This window comes from Glycine soja, chromosome 6 (assembly GCF_004193775.1).
Source record: "Glycine soja cultivar W05 chromosome 6, ASM419377v2, whole genome shotgun sequence".
NCBI lineage: Eukaryota > Viridiplantae > Streptophyta > Magnoliopsida > Fabales > Fabaceae > Glycine > Glycine soja.
The window spans coordinates 47,788,643-47,801,526 of record NC_041007.1 but is presented as its reverse complement, the minus strand read 5'-3'; the positions used below and the strand labels follow the sequence as shown (position 1 = coordinate 47,801,526).

The following is a 12,884-nucleotide window of genomic DNA, read 5'->3' as shown; positions in this document are numbered from 1 at the left end:
AATACAAAATACACTTCTAGAAAAGCTACTCCGGATTGCAGTTGTTGCTTCTAGAATGAGCTTTCTATAAGCACAATAACAATTTCCAAAACTCCCTTTTCTGGAATATACAAAATATATTTTCGAAAAGGCTACTCCAAATTTAAAAAAACTGCTTCCAGAATTACGTTTTGTAAGCAAAAATGCTTTCAGAACAACCATTTCATAAGCAATTTTTGCCTATGGAAAGACCATTTTAGAAGCATTTTTTGCTTGTGGAAAGGTCATTCCATAAGTATTTTTACTTACGGAAAGATCATTTTGAAAGGTTTTTATAGTTAATTAAATTTGATAAAGGGAGAAAGAGGAGGAAGAAAAGAAAAGAGAAAGGTGAAGAAGCGTGAGAATGAGGGGCGAGGGGAAGGAGTCGCCGCAAGAGAGAGGGGTATCTTTATTGTGGGTGTGCCGTCAAAGAAAAGATGCTATTGTGAGGGTGTGCCATCGAGGAAGATGTCGTCACGGGTTGAAAGAAGGGAGAAGAAAGGTGTTAGAGTTGGAAGATAAAAATTTCATTAAGAATATTATTATATTTTTACTGAATAATAAAAAATCCAGGATACACATAAGAAGATGTAGGATTCAAGTCTCTTACATGGACATAAGTATTGGAGTAACAACTCCCCTTAGCTTGTATATTACACAAAATAAATATGGAATTTACTATTTCCACTTCCCTTTATTACTAAGACACTCCTCTTTATAAGTCTTTTCCCAAAGTATCCTGTTTACCCAGATTAATTTCGGTTGATTTTGCCGTGCACTCCTTTTTCTATTTTTCTTGATTGAATAGTGTGGCTACACTCTCCACACCGCCGCCTCTGACCTGGCCGGTGTTGCACCTCCCAAACGACGGCATTCTTGTCTAAATATTTTAGCAATGCAATTTGTTGAAGTGAATTCTTCTCTCTTTCTAGAGAGAGAAAATTTGAAGGACTTATAGCCTCTCTCTCACTTCATGAACCTTCAATTTTAATGCCGTTGATGGCTGCCACGGGTTGGATTTAGCATTATGGCGCATTATATGGATTTAGCATTAATGTTGTCGATGAACCTTTTATTTTAAGGGATCAATTATAGGTGTAGCCCAATGCACACATACCTTATTATTATTATAATAGCTATAGCCAATGTTGGTTTGGAAGGTACTTTGGTTGCAGGGGTTCGTATAAATATGTAGAACAACGTGTGAATTGGCGATCTTGCGGTTTGATGTTGTTTAAATTGGTTGCCTTGTGAGGTACGAGTTGGGTACAATGCTATTTGTGTAAAGTAAAAAATGTGAAGGAAAAGTGAGGGTTTGTGAGTGAAATGTACAGGAGTGTGTGTGTATTTGTTATGATGTTGAAGGAGGCAGGAGAAGTTAAACAAGGGAGTGTATTCTGAACAAGGATATTTTAGGGGAAAAAATTATTAATAGAAATGTATTAGTAATAAAGGGGAGTGAGAATAATAATTCCCAATAAGTATTAATTTTATACCATTGAAATTTATAGACTTAAATATGATTGATCCACCAAATATTGACTCATAAAATTTGTGCAGGAAACAACAGCCAAGGAAATTTAATTAATGCACCCCTCCTGTTCATCTAGAACAGATCTCAATCAGCCCAAAACAATTTTAATTTTAGGAAATTACTATTTCCACTCCCCTTTCTCATTTTTTTATCCCCAAACTACCCGCTACACACACTCTCATCTCTTTCTTCCGGAAAAGAAAAATGAAAACACTCCCTTATCCTTCTAACCATCGGAATGTCTTCCTTCCTCTTCTTTTCCATTTTGAGGAGGCACCATGGCTGATTGTGTTCATGAACCCCCTCTAGTCTCAACTCTCCAAAGGAACATCACCCGTTCACCCCACGACCCTAACCACCATGATTTCCAATGGTCGCACACTCCCCTTCGTTGCCACCCCCACCTCGGGCCCAAGCCCAAAGTGAGCAAGAAAGTGGTTGGAGAAGCAGAAGCTCATTGGGCTTCATGAAGTCGTGGCACCGGGCAAGTAAGGCCCGAATGTGCTTGCCGGTGATGGAGGCGGAAAGGGTCGCTTGAAGAGCCGCAGAGGGGTCGAACTCACTCTCAATCATCCATCACTAGGCACTCTCAATTATTATTATTAGGGAAAAAAAGGAAAAAAAAAAAGAGTGTATTAGTATAAAGGGAGTGTAAATAGCAATTACCTAATTTTATTACAAAATTTTAATGATAAATAAGAACAAAGTTTCCAATATATTCTATTATCAACATGAATGCTATTGCTACCTTTAGTGACCACTCAACTTAGAGACCTAAAGTAAATTTGAAAATAAGGTCTAAAATAATTTATTAAAATTATTATTATTTTATTTAAAATTAATTTTTTGTAATACAAAATTATCGATTAAATTATCATAATTAATTTTATTTAACATTTATTTTATAATAATTTTTTTTGAGGTATATTAATACTAAAAAAAATGGAACTTTTTTTTGGAGACCTAAAATCCTTGCTTGGACCTTAAGCCTTGAAGACCGAGAAAATGCTATAAATAACTTTGGGAATTTGTTTCAAATCCATGGCAACTCAATGCAAGTTGGATATAAACAAAAATAAAAATGGCTTGGTATAAGATTCCAAACAAATGTCCAGGAAGTATTTTTTTCATAGAATGTCCTGGAAGTTAAAGCTATATCTTTTTTTTTATATATATAAATTAAGCCTTCTGCATTTGATACGTTGCCCGAAAGAACATATCTTGAAAAGTTAGATTTCATAATATATTTCTTGGCAAGATTAAGTGCACCGAAGGGAAAGAATAAAGGCAAAAAAAACAAAAAGACCCACCATATTTTCTGAAATGCTTATGCTGGATACATACGAGAACAGCATAATTGCATGCATGGTAGCAATGAGATAAGAGTGAAATGGCAGAAACTGCAGTATCCATTTCTTTGGAAGAAGTTTTCCAAATCCTAAAGAAAGAAACAAACCTGTTAAGAGGCATCCACAAAGATTTTTCAGATACCAGAGATGAACTAGAAAGCATTCAAACCTTCCTCAAAGATGCAGATAGAAGGGCTGCAGCAGATGAAGCAAACACCAACGATGGAATAAGAACGTGGGTGAAGCAGGTCAGAGAAGCATCATTCCGTATAGAAGATGTCGTCTATGAATACCTCAGGGTGATTCATGTGGTCCAAGTCTGATCAGAACATTGATTCTTCGTCGTCAGATAGCAACTGAGATTCGGGATATTAAATTGTCTCTTTCTCTAATCAAGGAAAGGAGTGAAAGGCATAGGTTTCAAACTTCACAAGAACAACAATCAAGCAGCAAACACAAGTAGTAGATGGCATGATCCTAGAATGAGTTCCCTTTTCATCAAAGAAACTGAAATTCTAGTACTTGAATTGCCAATTGATGAATTGGTTGGTTGGTTGGTTGTTGAAGGGAACAGAAGAGCACACAGTGATTTCAGTGGTAGGGATGGGAGGACTTGGAAAAACCACTCTTGCCAAGCACGTTTTTTATTCTGAAATTGTAAAAAGTCACTTTCATTGTCGTGCTTGCATCAAAGTTTCTCAATCATACACTATGAGAGGGTTATTGATAGACATGATAAAGCAATTTTGTAGGGAGACAAATGACCGTCTTCCACAGATGTTGCAAGAAATGGATGAGAAGTCACTGATTTCTAAAGTGAGGCAATACTTGAAGCAAAAAAGGTATTTGATATTCTTTGATGATGTATGGCATGAAGATTTTTGTGACCAAGTTGAATTTGCTATGCCTAATAACAACAAAAGTAGCAGGATCATAGTCACCACTAGAGTGAGGCATGTTGCTGAGTTTTTCAAGAAATCCTTTCTTGTTCATGTTCACAACCTACAACCGTTGCTTCCCGACAAAGCATGGGAACTCTTTTGCAAGAAGGCATTTAGATTTGAGCCAGATGGCCATTGCCCAGGAGAGCTTGAAGGTATATCAAATGAAATTTTTAGAAAGTGCAAGGGGTTACCTATGGAGATAGTGGCCATTGGTGATCTATTGCCAACAAAATCCAAAACGGCAAAAGGTAAGTCAAAATCTAAACCTTGAGTTGCAGCATAATGCCCATCTAACTCGTTTAACTATGATTTTATCTTAGTTATGATGACCCGCCTTCCTATTTGAAACCATGCATTTTGTATTTTGGTATATATCCAGAGGACTACTCCATTCATCATAACAGGTTAACTAGACAATGGATAGCTGAAAGGTTTGTTCAATATGATGGGAGAACTTCAGAGAATGTAGCAGATGAGTACTTATCCGAGTTAATTCATAGAAATCTTGTTCAAGTCTCCACAGTTGGCTTTGAAGGGAAGTTAGAAGTTGTCAAGTCCATGATTTATTACATGAAGTGATTATAGCAAAAGCAAAGGACTTAAACTTATGCCATTTTGTGCATGGACGGGATGAATCAGGCACAAGTAGAATAACTAGACGCCTATCTATTGACACTAGTTCCAACAATGTGCCTAAGAGTTCTAACAACACACACATTCGTGCTATTCATGCATTTGGAAAAGGAGGACTGCTTGAGCCTTTTATGATGGGTCAATTATCTTCAAAGTCTAGGTTGAAAGTACTTGAACTTGAAGGTACATCGTTAAACTATGCTCCTAGTAATTTAGGGAATCTTTTTCACTTAAGGTACCTAAATCTAAGGAGTACTAAAATACGGGTTCTTCCTACATCTGTTGATAAGTTGCAGAACTTGGAGACCTTGGATATAAGAGACACGTTTGTTCATGAGTTGCTAAGTGAAATAAACAAGCTCAAAAAGTTACATCTTTTTGCGTTCTATCGAAACTATCAAGCAGGGTTTTCTGTTTTGGGATTTACAACTGGTGTGCTAATGAAAAAAGGTATTAAAAACTTGACTTCCCTAGAAAATCTTACTCATGTGGAGGTAGATCATGGGGGAATAGATCTCATCCAAGAGATGAGCATGTTTTAGCAGTTAAGGAAGTTAGGCTTGAGGTGTGTTCGGAGGGAACATGGAAATGCAATATGTGCTTCAGTGATAGAGATGACACACCTGGAATCACTTAATATCACTGCAATAGGTGAGGATGCATCATTGACTTGAACTCTATATCATCCCTACCCCAACTTCGACGACTTAAATTGAAAGCAAGATTGGAGAAGATGCCTAGTTGGATTTCAAAACTTGATTATCTTATTTACATGAGGTTGGGTGTATCCAATTTGAAAGATGATCCCTTAAGATGGCTAGATAACTTGCCAAATTTGTTGAAACTTAGTTTGTGGGACAATGCCTAGTTTGCCTACGATGGTGAAAATTTTGCATTTTCAAAGTCGAGGATTTCCAAAATTGAAGCAACTGGAGCTCTCTCGCTTGAATAGAGTGAATTCTGTCGTCATAGAAGAAGGAGCTTTGGTTTGTCTTGAACATTTTACAATTATTAAAATGAGTCATCTCAAGAAGGTATCTTCGGGCATCAAAGCCTTGGAGAACCTTAAAGTTCTTGACTTCATTAGTATGCCAACTGAATTTGTTGAGAGCATTGTTCCGGAAAACGGACAAGATTATCAGATCATCAATCATGTTCCCCTAGTATTCGTTCGTCATTGGATTGGCCTAAAAGTCAGTGATTATAAAGTCCGCAGTATTCACTCATCCTCCAAGGACTCATAAATAAACTTTTAGTCAATGCTTTGATGTCTAATATGAAGGTACATACCCTTTCCTCAATCTTATGTTTGTCTTTCTTCTGATTTTGTTTTAATTTTACATTGCTGCCATGCATACATTTATTCTTTCATATTTACATTATCATTGAAACTGAGTCTTTTATTTTATACACTTTTATACTGGGGTTCTATCATGTCTTTGAGGTGAGGTGGTGTATCTTATAAAATTTTCTTTATAAAAGGTGTTTAATTTGTGTGGTACTGGTTTCTACTTTTTTGGGTATACAATTGGTCTCAAAAGAAGAACCTCTTAGCAAGTTCAATAGGATGAACATATCCATAAATTGATATCCATAAGTCCTTAGATCCAACTCATCTAAACTTTCCAACCACTAGAAAAAAATTTAAATCATTAGTGACATTCTTGAATCATCATGTGAGGGTCAGCGCATTTAAGGTTTGTTACTTGTTAAAGACTAATTTATAAATGAAATAGTCCATGTAATGGTAATAAAAAATTGTATATGTATTTACATTGTAATACAATCACAATATGATAATTTTTTTACTTTTATAATTATTACTTTAAAATCATACCTGCAAATCGATTTCTAGTAAAACATTTTACACTAGCAGTGGATGGATTTGTTTTCATTTTATATTCACAAATTTCCATATTCTGTTCCCAAATAAAATGTATCCTTTAAGTCATCATATTTAAAAAAGGACTAATTTAAGATTTCATTTGATTTTTCTTCTTCCATGGTGTTTAATGCAGGTTTTGGGAGATGCTCATTAAAGCTTGTAATCAAGACTTCTTCGTTTGAATCGACATTTTCATTTTCATAATAAAGACAAATGTAATTTCTTTGTTATCATTGGATTTGTTATGATGATTGAACATTGGAACCTACTGTTGCTTGCCAATTATTTTGCCTGTATTCTAAACTTTTGTCTGCTTTCTCTCTGTTTTGGAAGAAAAAATGTGTTTTTCTTGTTGTTTATTGAAGATATGTGGAATTACTCTTCAAAGTTTGTAATGAAGACTTCTTCCTTTAAAAAGACATTTTTGTGTTACTTCCTAATATCATCAATTGCAGCATCTTTGTTGTTTACTGAATTAATTTGTTGCATTGCTGGAATCAACTGTTGCTTACAAATTATTTTGACTGTCCTCTTGTTTGTTTGTTTTTTTATCATGATAAAATTAGAAAAATAGAAAGATGAATTGAACAAGAGATTTCTCATGATAAAATTATCGGTGCATAGACATTAAACTCTTTAAATATACCTTATTAATTAAAAGGACCGAAGAATCAGGTTCAAAGTAAGATCACAAAAATGGAATCTATGATCAGAGAAACTTACGCCATAGAGGAGGGCTACTAATGCACTAAGAAATTCCTTTGGTAAGCGTGGTTGTGGCTCAACTACCTTAGGTACTAGAACTCCCCCACCTTGTGACACCTTCTATCCCATACACATATGTACTAATAATATAAGGAATAATAAATTATAATTAATTAAAAGTTCTTAAAACACATTTAAATAAAAGTTTGAAATCATCACATGATCCAAACACAATAACACACGAGGAGTGACTTGTCACATTCCTAACTAATAGATAAACAAGACAATTAGATATACATATCATATAAATGAGATACAACTTACTTAAACATAACTCACGTAATTCCACCACTGTCATCTAAAATTCACTTTTCAATCATCAATCACATTACACATGAATTACACACTTCAATCAAGACATAATAACACTCATTAATTTCATAATAAACAATTAGCAAACATTATGCAACAGTTATGCTAAGACTCAAGCCTATATGTAATGTGGTACCATGTCAGTAAAAAGTCACCTTGGGGTGCTTAGGAGTACATAACAAGACACACCACACAATGAGTATGTCAGGTCACTCTCACTAAGTAAAATCATAAGGTGACTAGTCAGGGCCACTCCGTTTTGCGAGAATGTTCCAACCATATGGGATTAACATAGGTTTAAAGGAGCACTCAAACCGAGTGTCTTTACTTCCAAGGCTTAGACTCCGAAGAATCCGTTAGGACCTCACTTTCTTGATTCAGGTCCAATCCCTAAAACAATTTTTAAAAGCAGACACTACTCATGAATTATACAATATCCATGACCCCACACTCGTGTTTCAAACACGTTTAACACATTGCACTACAATTTAACACCAGTTCCTAACTAGGAACCTACACTTTCTCTTTAACACTGCACATAAATACTTTTCTCAAGATAAACACTGGTCGGATTATCATATAATTCACAGCTCTCACACACAGATAATGTCACATCAAGTGTTAACCACACACTTATTCACAACTAAAACTCATGTTCACAACTTCACATCTCATTATGTTACAATCAACCATCTCATGTTTATATGTATATCGTAATTTAACACATTCAACTTTGCATTTATACTCAACCTCCATAACAATATTATAATCTCAATGTAATATATTATTCTACAATTCATTATATATTCAATTTATCACTTATATACAATTTCAATCATAATTTCATAATCCCAATATAACTATCTATTACGCTATTCTTATTCAAAACACAAACAAATTATACAAAAATATTTTTCAATCCACGGGGAGTAAAACCCCCCAAACAATTTCACATAATGATACAAGAAGAATTTCAATACAATAAACATCCTAACATAAATCTCAATTTGATCCTTTAAGAACCTCTACACATGTTCATTCTAACCCCAATTGCGATAAACTCATCCCTTACCTCTAAGTGGGCTCACGTGTGTATTGTGACAGCAATAGCGACATCTCTAGCGATTTTCTGAGATTCTTCAAGTTTTTCCTCTGACTGCTCTGTAATGTTCTCAAACGTTAGAGAGAAGGAGAAGGGATTGAGACCTTCATTCCATTGTCTACGTGCGACGAGTATTTCTTCCTCCCTAGATGTTATTTTACATATCCCAACGGTGAAGATGTGAGGCAATGAATCGCAAACCCCATATCAAAATTTCACAATAATCTAACGGTTAACAAATCCGGAATTGTAGTTTTACTGAGATAATTTTGGGTTTCTATAGGAAAAGAAAAATCTAGGATGCAAATGATATTTCTCTCAGCTTCGACGTATTTTCATAATTCCCAACAGTGAGAATTTTTCAGAAATGAGTTCCAAACATGGTGACCAAATTTTATAACGATCCAACGATGAATAAGTCTGAGATATTTGTTTTGCTGAGAAAGGTTTGGTGGTATGTGGGAAAAAGAGAGGGTTTTGAGAGGTAGAGAAGGGAAAACGAAATTGAGAGAAATATGAGACGTAACAACTAAAATTGACCTAACATGTCTCTATTTATAGTTAGGGTACTCATAACCTATCATTTCCTCTATTTATTTATTTTTATTATTTTATAAAAATAAACTATATTTTATTTCCTATCAAATGAATAAATAAAATATCTTTTTCATTTTCTCTCAAACCATTATTTTAATCAATAAATTTATTTCTTCTTATTTATTTAATTATAAAAATCTTATCATTTTTCTAAAACTTTATTTATTTATAAATAACAATCTTTTTTAAATTAGTTTAAAAAAATGGAATGTTATACACCTCCTACGAGTTTGATAAGAGTTTGAATTAATATCCAAGAATAATATACAGAACTCACCCCTTTGCCCTTGATCAACTTTTTTTTACCAGGGATATGAAGTAGGCACTATTGTGTGGAACTATGTGTTCATCTCTCAAATAGGGCTTCTTTGATTGCCTTCACAGAACTAGTACTTAGGTTACAAAATGTCCCAAAATGTGTTCTGAAGTACGGCTAGTACCAAGTTACAAGTGTCAGCACCTTCCGAATCCTTCCCTCTCTAGTTTCATGACAAGTTGCAGTATATTAAGAATCTGTTAGTTTAATATGTAATAGAATTCATATATTGCCACTGACACCTTGAATCAGCAGAGATATTTTCCCCAAATCATCATCTTTTAGGGGATGAGATAGAGTAGATGACTAGGAAAGCTTGGGTAGGACATGTAAGGATCAGAATTACGGTCGAGCACTTGAAGCATGCTAAACAAATCTTTGATCCTCCAGATCACAAGGTAGCTCTTGGAGGGACATAAGGTGGAATTTTGGGTCGCTCAAGAGGATTGGAAGGCCTTAATGCCGACTTCCAAATAATATCATGCGGATGTTATTTTACAGGTTAAAACAATTGACACTAAATGAAGTTATTTAATATATATATATATAAATTGTATCCTAAGAATTGGAACAAACGATGTAGAACATTAAAATATTTTATGCATCAAAGACAAAAAAGGTATAACAACTTAAAACTAATGCATGAAGCAATATAATGTAGGAATGTTGGAAACATGAAATTTGCAATACTTCAAACTATCTATTAGTAGTTATGAAGGAACCTATTGACGTTTGACAGATTTTTAAAATGTGGAATATCATTATACATCTACAATGCCTAATTGAACAGAATTTCAGAACCGTAAAAACTTGGAAGATTCATAAGGATGAAATTTCTTAATATTGTCATAGGTCTGTCCCTTATCATTCAGTGTCACTAAATTTGCTACAATTTATTTACCATAAATCCATCCATAAACGGTTAATCTTTCTTAGCATCTAATAGGGGTGCCAAAAGAAAACCAAATATAGCAACAAGAACAACATACAAAAATCTAGCTAATATTTCACATTTCTCTGTGAAGGCACTTATATTGAAAATAGAATCCATAACCTACTTGTTCTCTACGGGACTAGCACCTTTTGGGCTAAATTTCAGAATATGTGAGCAATATTAAAATAAGCACTAAAATAAATAAAACAATCAAAAGAGGCAGGAAGTAAACTCATCAGATTTAGAATCACTCAACGATAACAAAAATAAAAAAGTAGAGATAAAAAGGAAAACCTGGTTTGATTAAAATGTATGTTGGGACAAATTACGCCAGTGGCAATGTGGGGAGTGATATTAACCGGGAAAAACATCCTATTGGAACTTACAAGTTCAATTGTTTTGGTGCTGTCTCATGAATTTTCTGACCTTGGTGTCAGTTTCTCAATTTTACAACTACTCTTACTTATATAGTATTACTTGATTTTATCGTTAGCCAATATGAATTTAGGTCTAACTCAATTCTAAAAGTTAGTATTAAGAGTGGGGGTTGTTTCTCACTTATATATTATTACTTGATTTTATCTTTAACTGATATGGGACTTAGATTTTTTCTAATATAGTCTTCATTTGTTGGGAGACATTCTACTATGTTGGGCTGTTTAGCCCTTCAGTCAAAGGAGTGAGAAAAAAAACTGGTGCTTTCTAACTCTCAGCAGTGAACTTTAAAGGTGCTCATATGGTGGTATCTTTAATCCGGAGTAACCCATGCCAGTGCTATAAAAAAGTTTGATTTTTAATCTCAAATTTTTTTCCCAAGTTTCGTTTCCATTATTACTGGATAAAAATTTCCCCACTGTAAAGGTTTTTTTATCTTTCTCTTCCGATAAGCTATTCTCAGACAAGCATAAAGAATGTTGTGTGTCAAAGTCTCATCGGATCATTCTTCTTTTTTTATAATCTCTCAATATTTTAATTTATTAATGTTTCAGTAATTAGATCGTATCTTAGAGGAAAGAGATCTAGTTCAAGTACATTTAAATGTGAAGTCTAATTTGTCTTTCTAAGTACATTCAATTGTTATAATTAACCGATCCGATCCTTGACATCTAAGTCCAGAAATCAAAGCACATTATTATTATTATTATTATTATTATTATTATTATATATTTTATTTTGATATCTTTTTCACACTCTTTTGTTTCTCTCTCTTTAGGTGCTCAAACAACTCAGTGGCCAAACCACTATTTTCTCCAAAGGTAATATTATTATTATTTATTGTTGTTTTTTTTTTTTTGCAATGATTGAGTGTGTGATTTTGGATGTTATTTAATGATATTTTGCAGCTAGGTACACTGTGCGTTTGTTTGGGGATTAGGAGGAACGAGGAGTATGAATTGCTCAGGAGGAACTTCAGCGACATCGGCTGCTTGGGATTTGGCATTCAGGAGCACATTGATTAGGGAATCAAGTAATAAAACCCTAATTATTTTTCTCATTATGTTTCAACAACATCAATTCCTTTTACTCACTATGTGTACTATTCAAATGATCAATTGTTTTGGTTTAATTTTATGCTCTGTTTGGATCAGAAGTGAAACAAGGAGGTTCAATTAATGTAAAAAAATTAAAGAAATGGAACAAGCAGAAGTGAAAGACAGATAGAATAGACGAATAGAAATGGAAATTTAAGTGGAAAAAGTTCCGAATTTGTTTGATATAAGGAAAAAGAGAGGAGAAAGAATCAATGAAGTAAATGTAAATGTACTAATTAAAAAATGAAATTTGACACAAAATTAAACGTTTTATATAATTAATTTTTTAATTTAATTGGAATTCACTTAGTGAGTTAGGATTTTATTATAGGAATTCACTTACATATAAATATCATTCAATCATATATTATCATATCATATATGAAAATTTATTGATATTATAATAATTACTATGAAAATTTATTGATATTATAATAATTACTTTAGAAGTTTAGAAGTTTTACATATGATTTTTTATTAGCTGTAAACTTAGAAATATTTATATTTATGATGTATAAAAATTAAATTTTTATTTATTTTCTTATTGTATTGGTGTAATAATTTAATAAGAATCTTATGATGAATAATATTGTTGAAATTTTATTCCTTATGGTGTGTGTTATTCTTGTAGTTGATTTTATGTAATGGGATAACACTTTATTTATTGTAAATTTTTGTTATGTACTCAAATGAAACAAAAAAAGAGATCAATTTGTCTCATTTCATGCCTGTATGGGTGATGTTTTCTCTTCTAGTGAAAATTTGATATTTCTATATAAACAATGTTGTTTAACATTTGTGTGTGCTTCAGGTATGATCCTTCCACTGGTAGTTATGGAATGGATTTCTTTGTCGTTCTAGAGCGCCTTATTTTAGAAGGGAAATTGTAGAAACCCTAACACCAATATTTTTGTCGATATTGTAGGAACCCTAACACCAATATTTAATCATCACCCAAAA

At 33.4% G+C, this 12,884-nt stretch overlaps 1 pseudogene; it reads left to right on the top strand.

Annotated features, from left to right (window-relative positions):
* Positions 1-2,852: 2,852 nt before the first annotated feature.
* LOC114417400 lies at positions 2,853-6,731 on the top strand (annotated as a pseudogene).
* Positions 6,732-12,884: the final 6,153 nt, after the last annotated feature.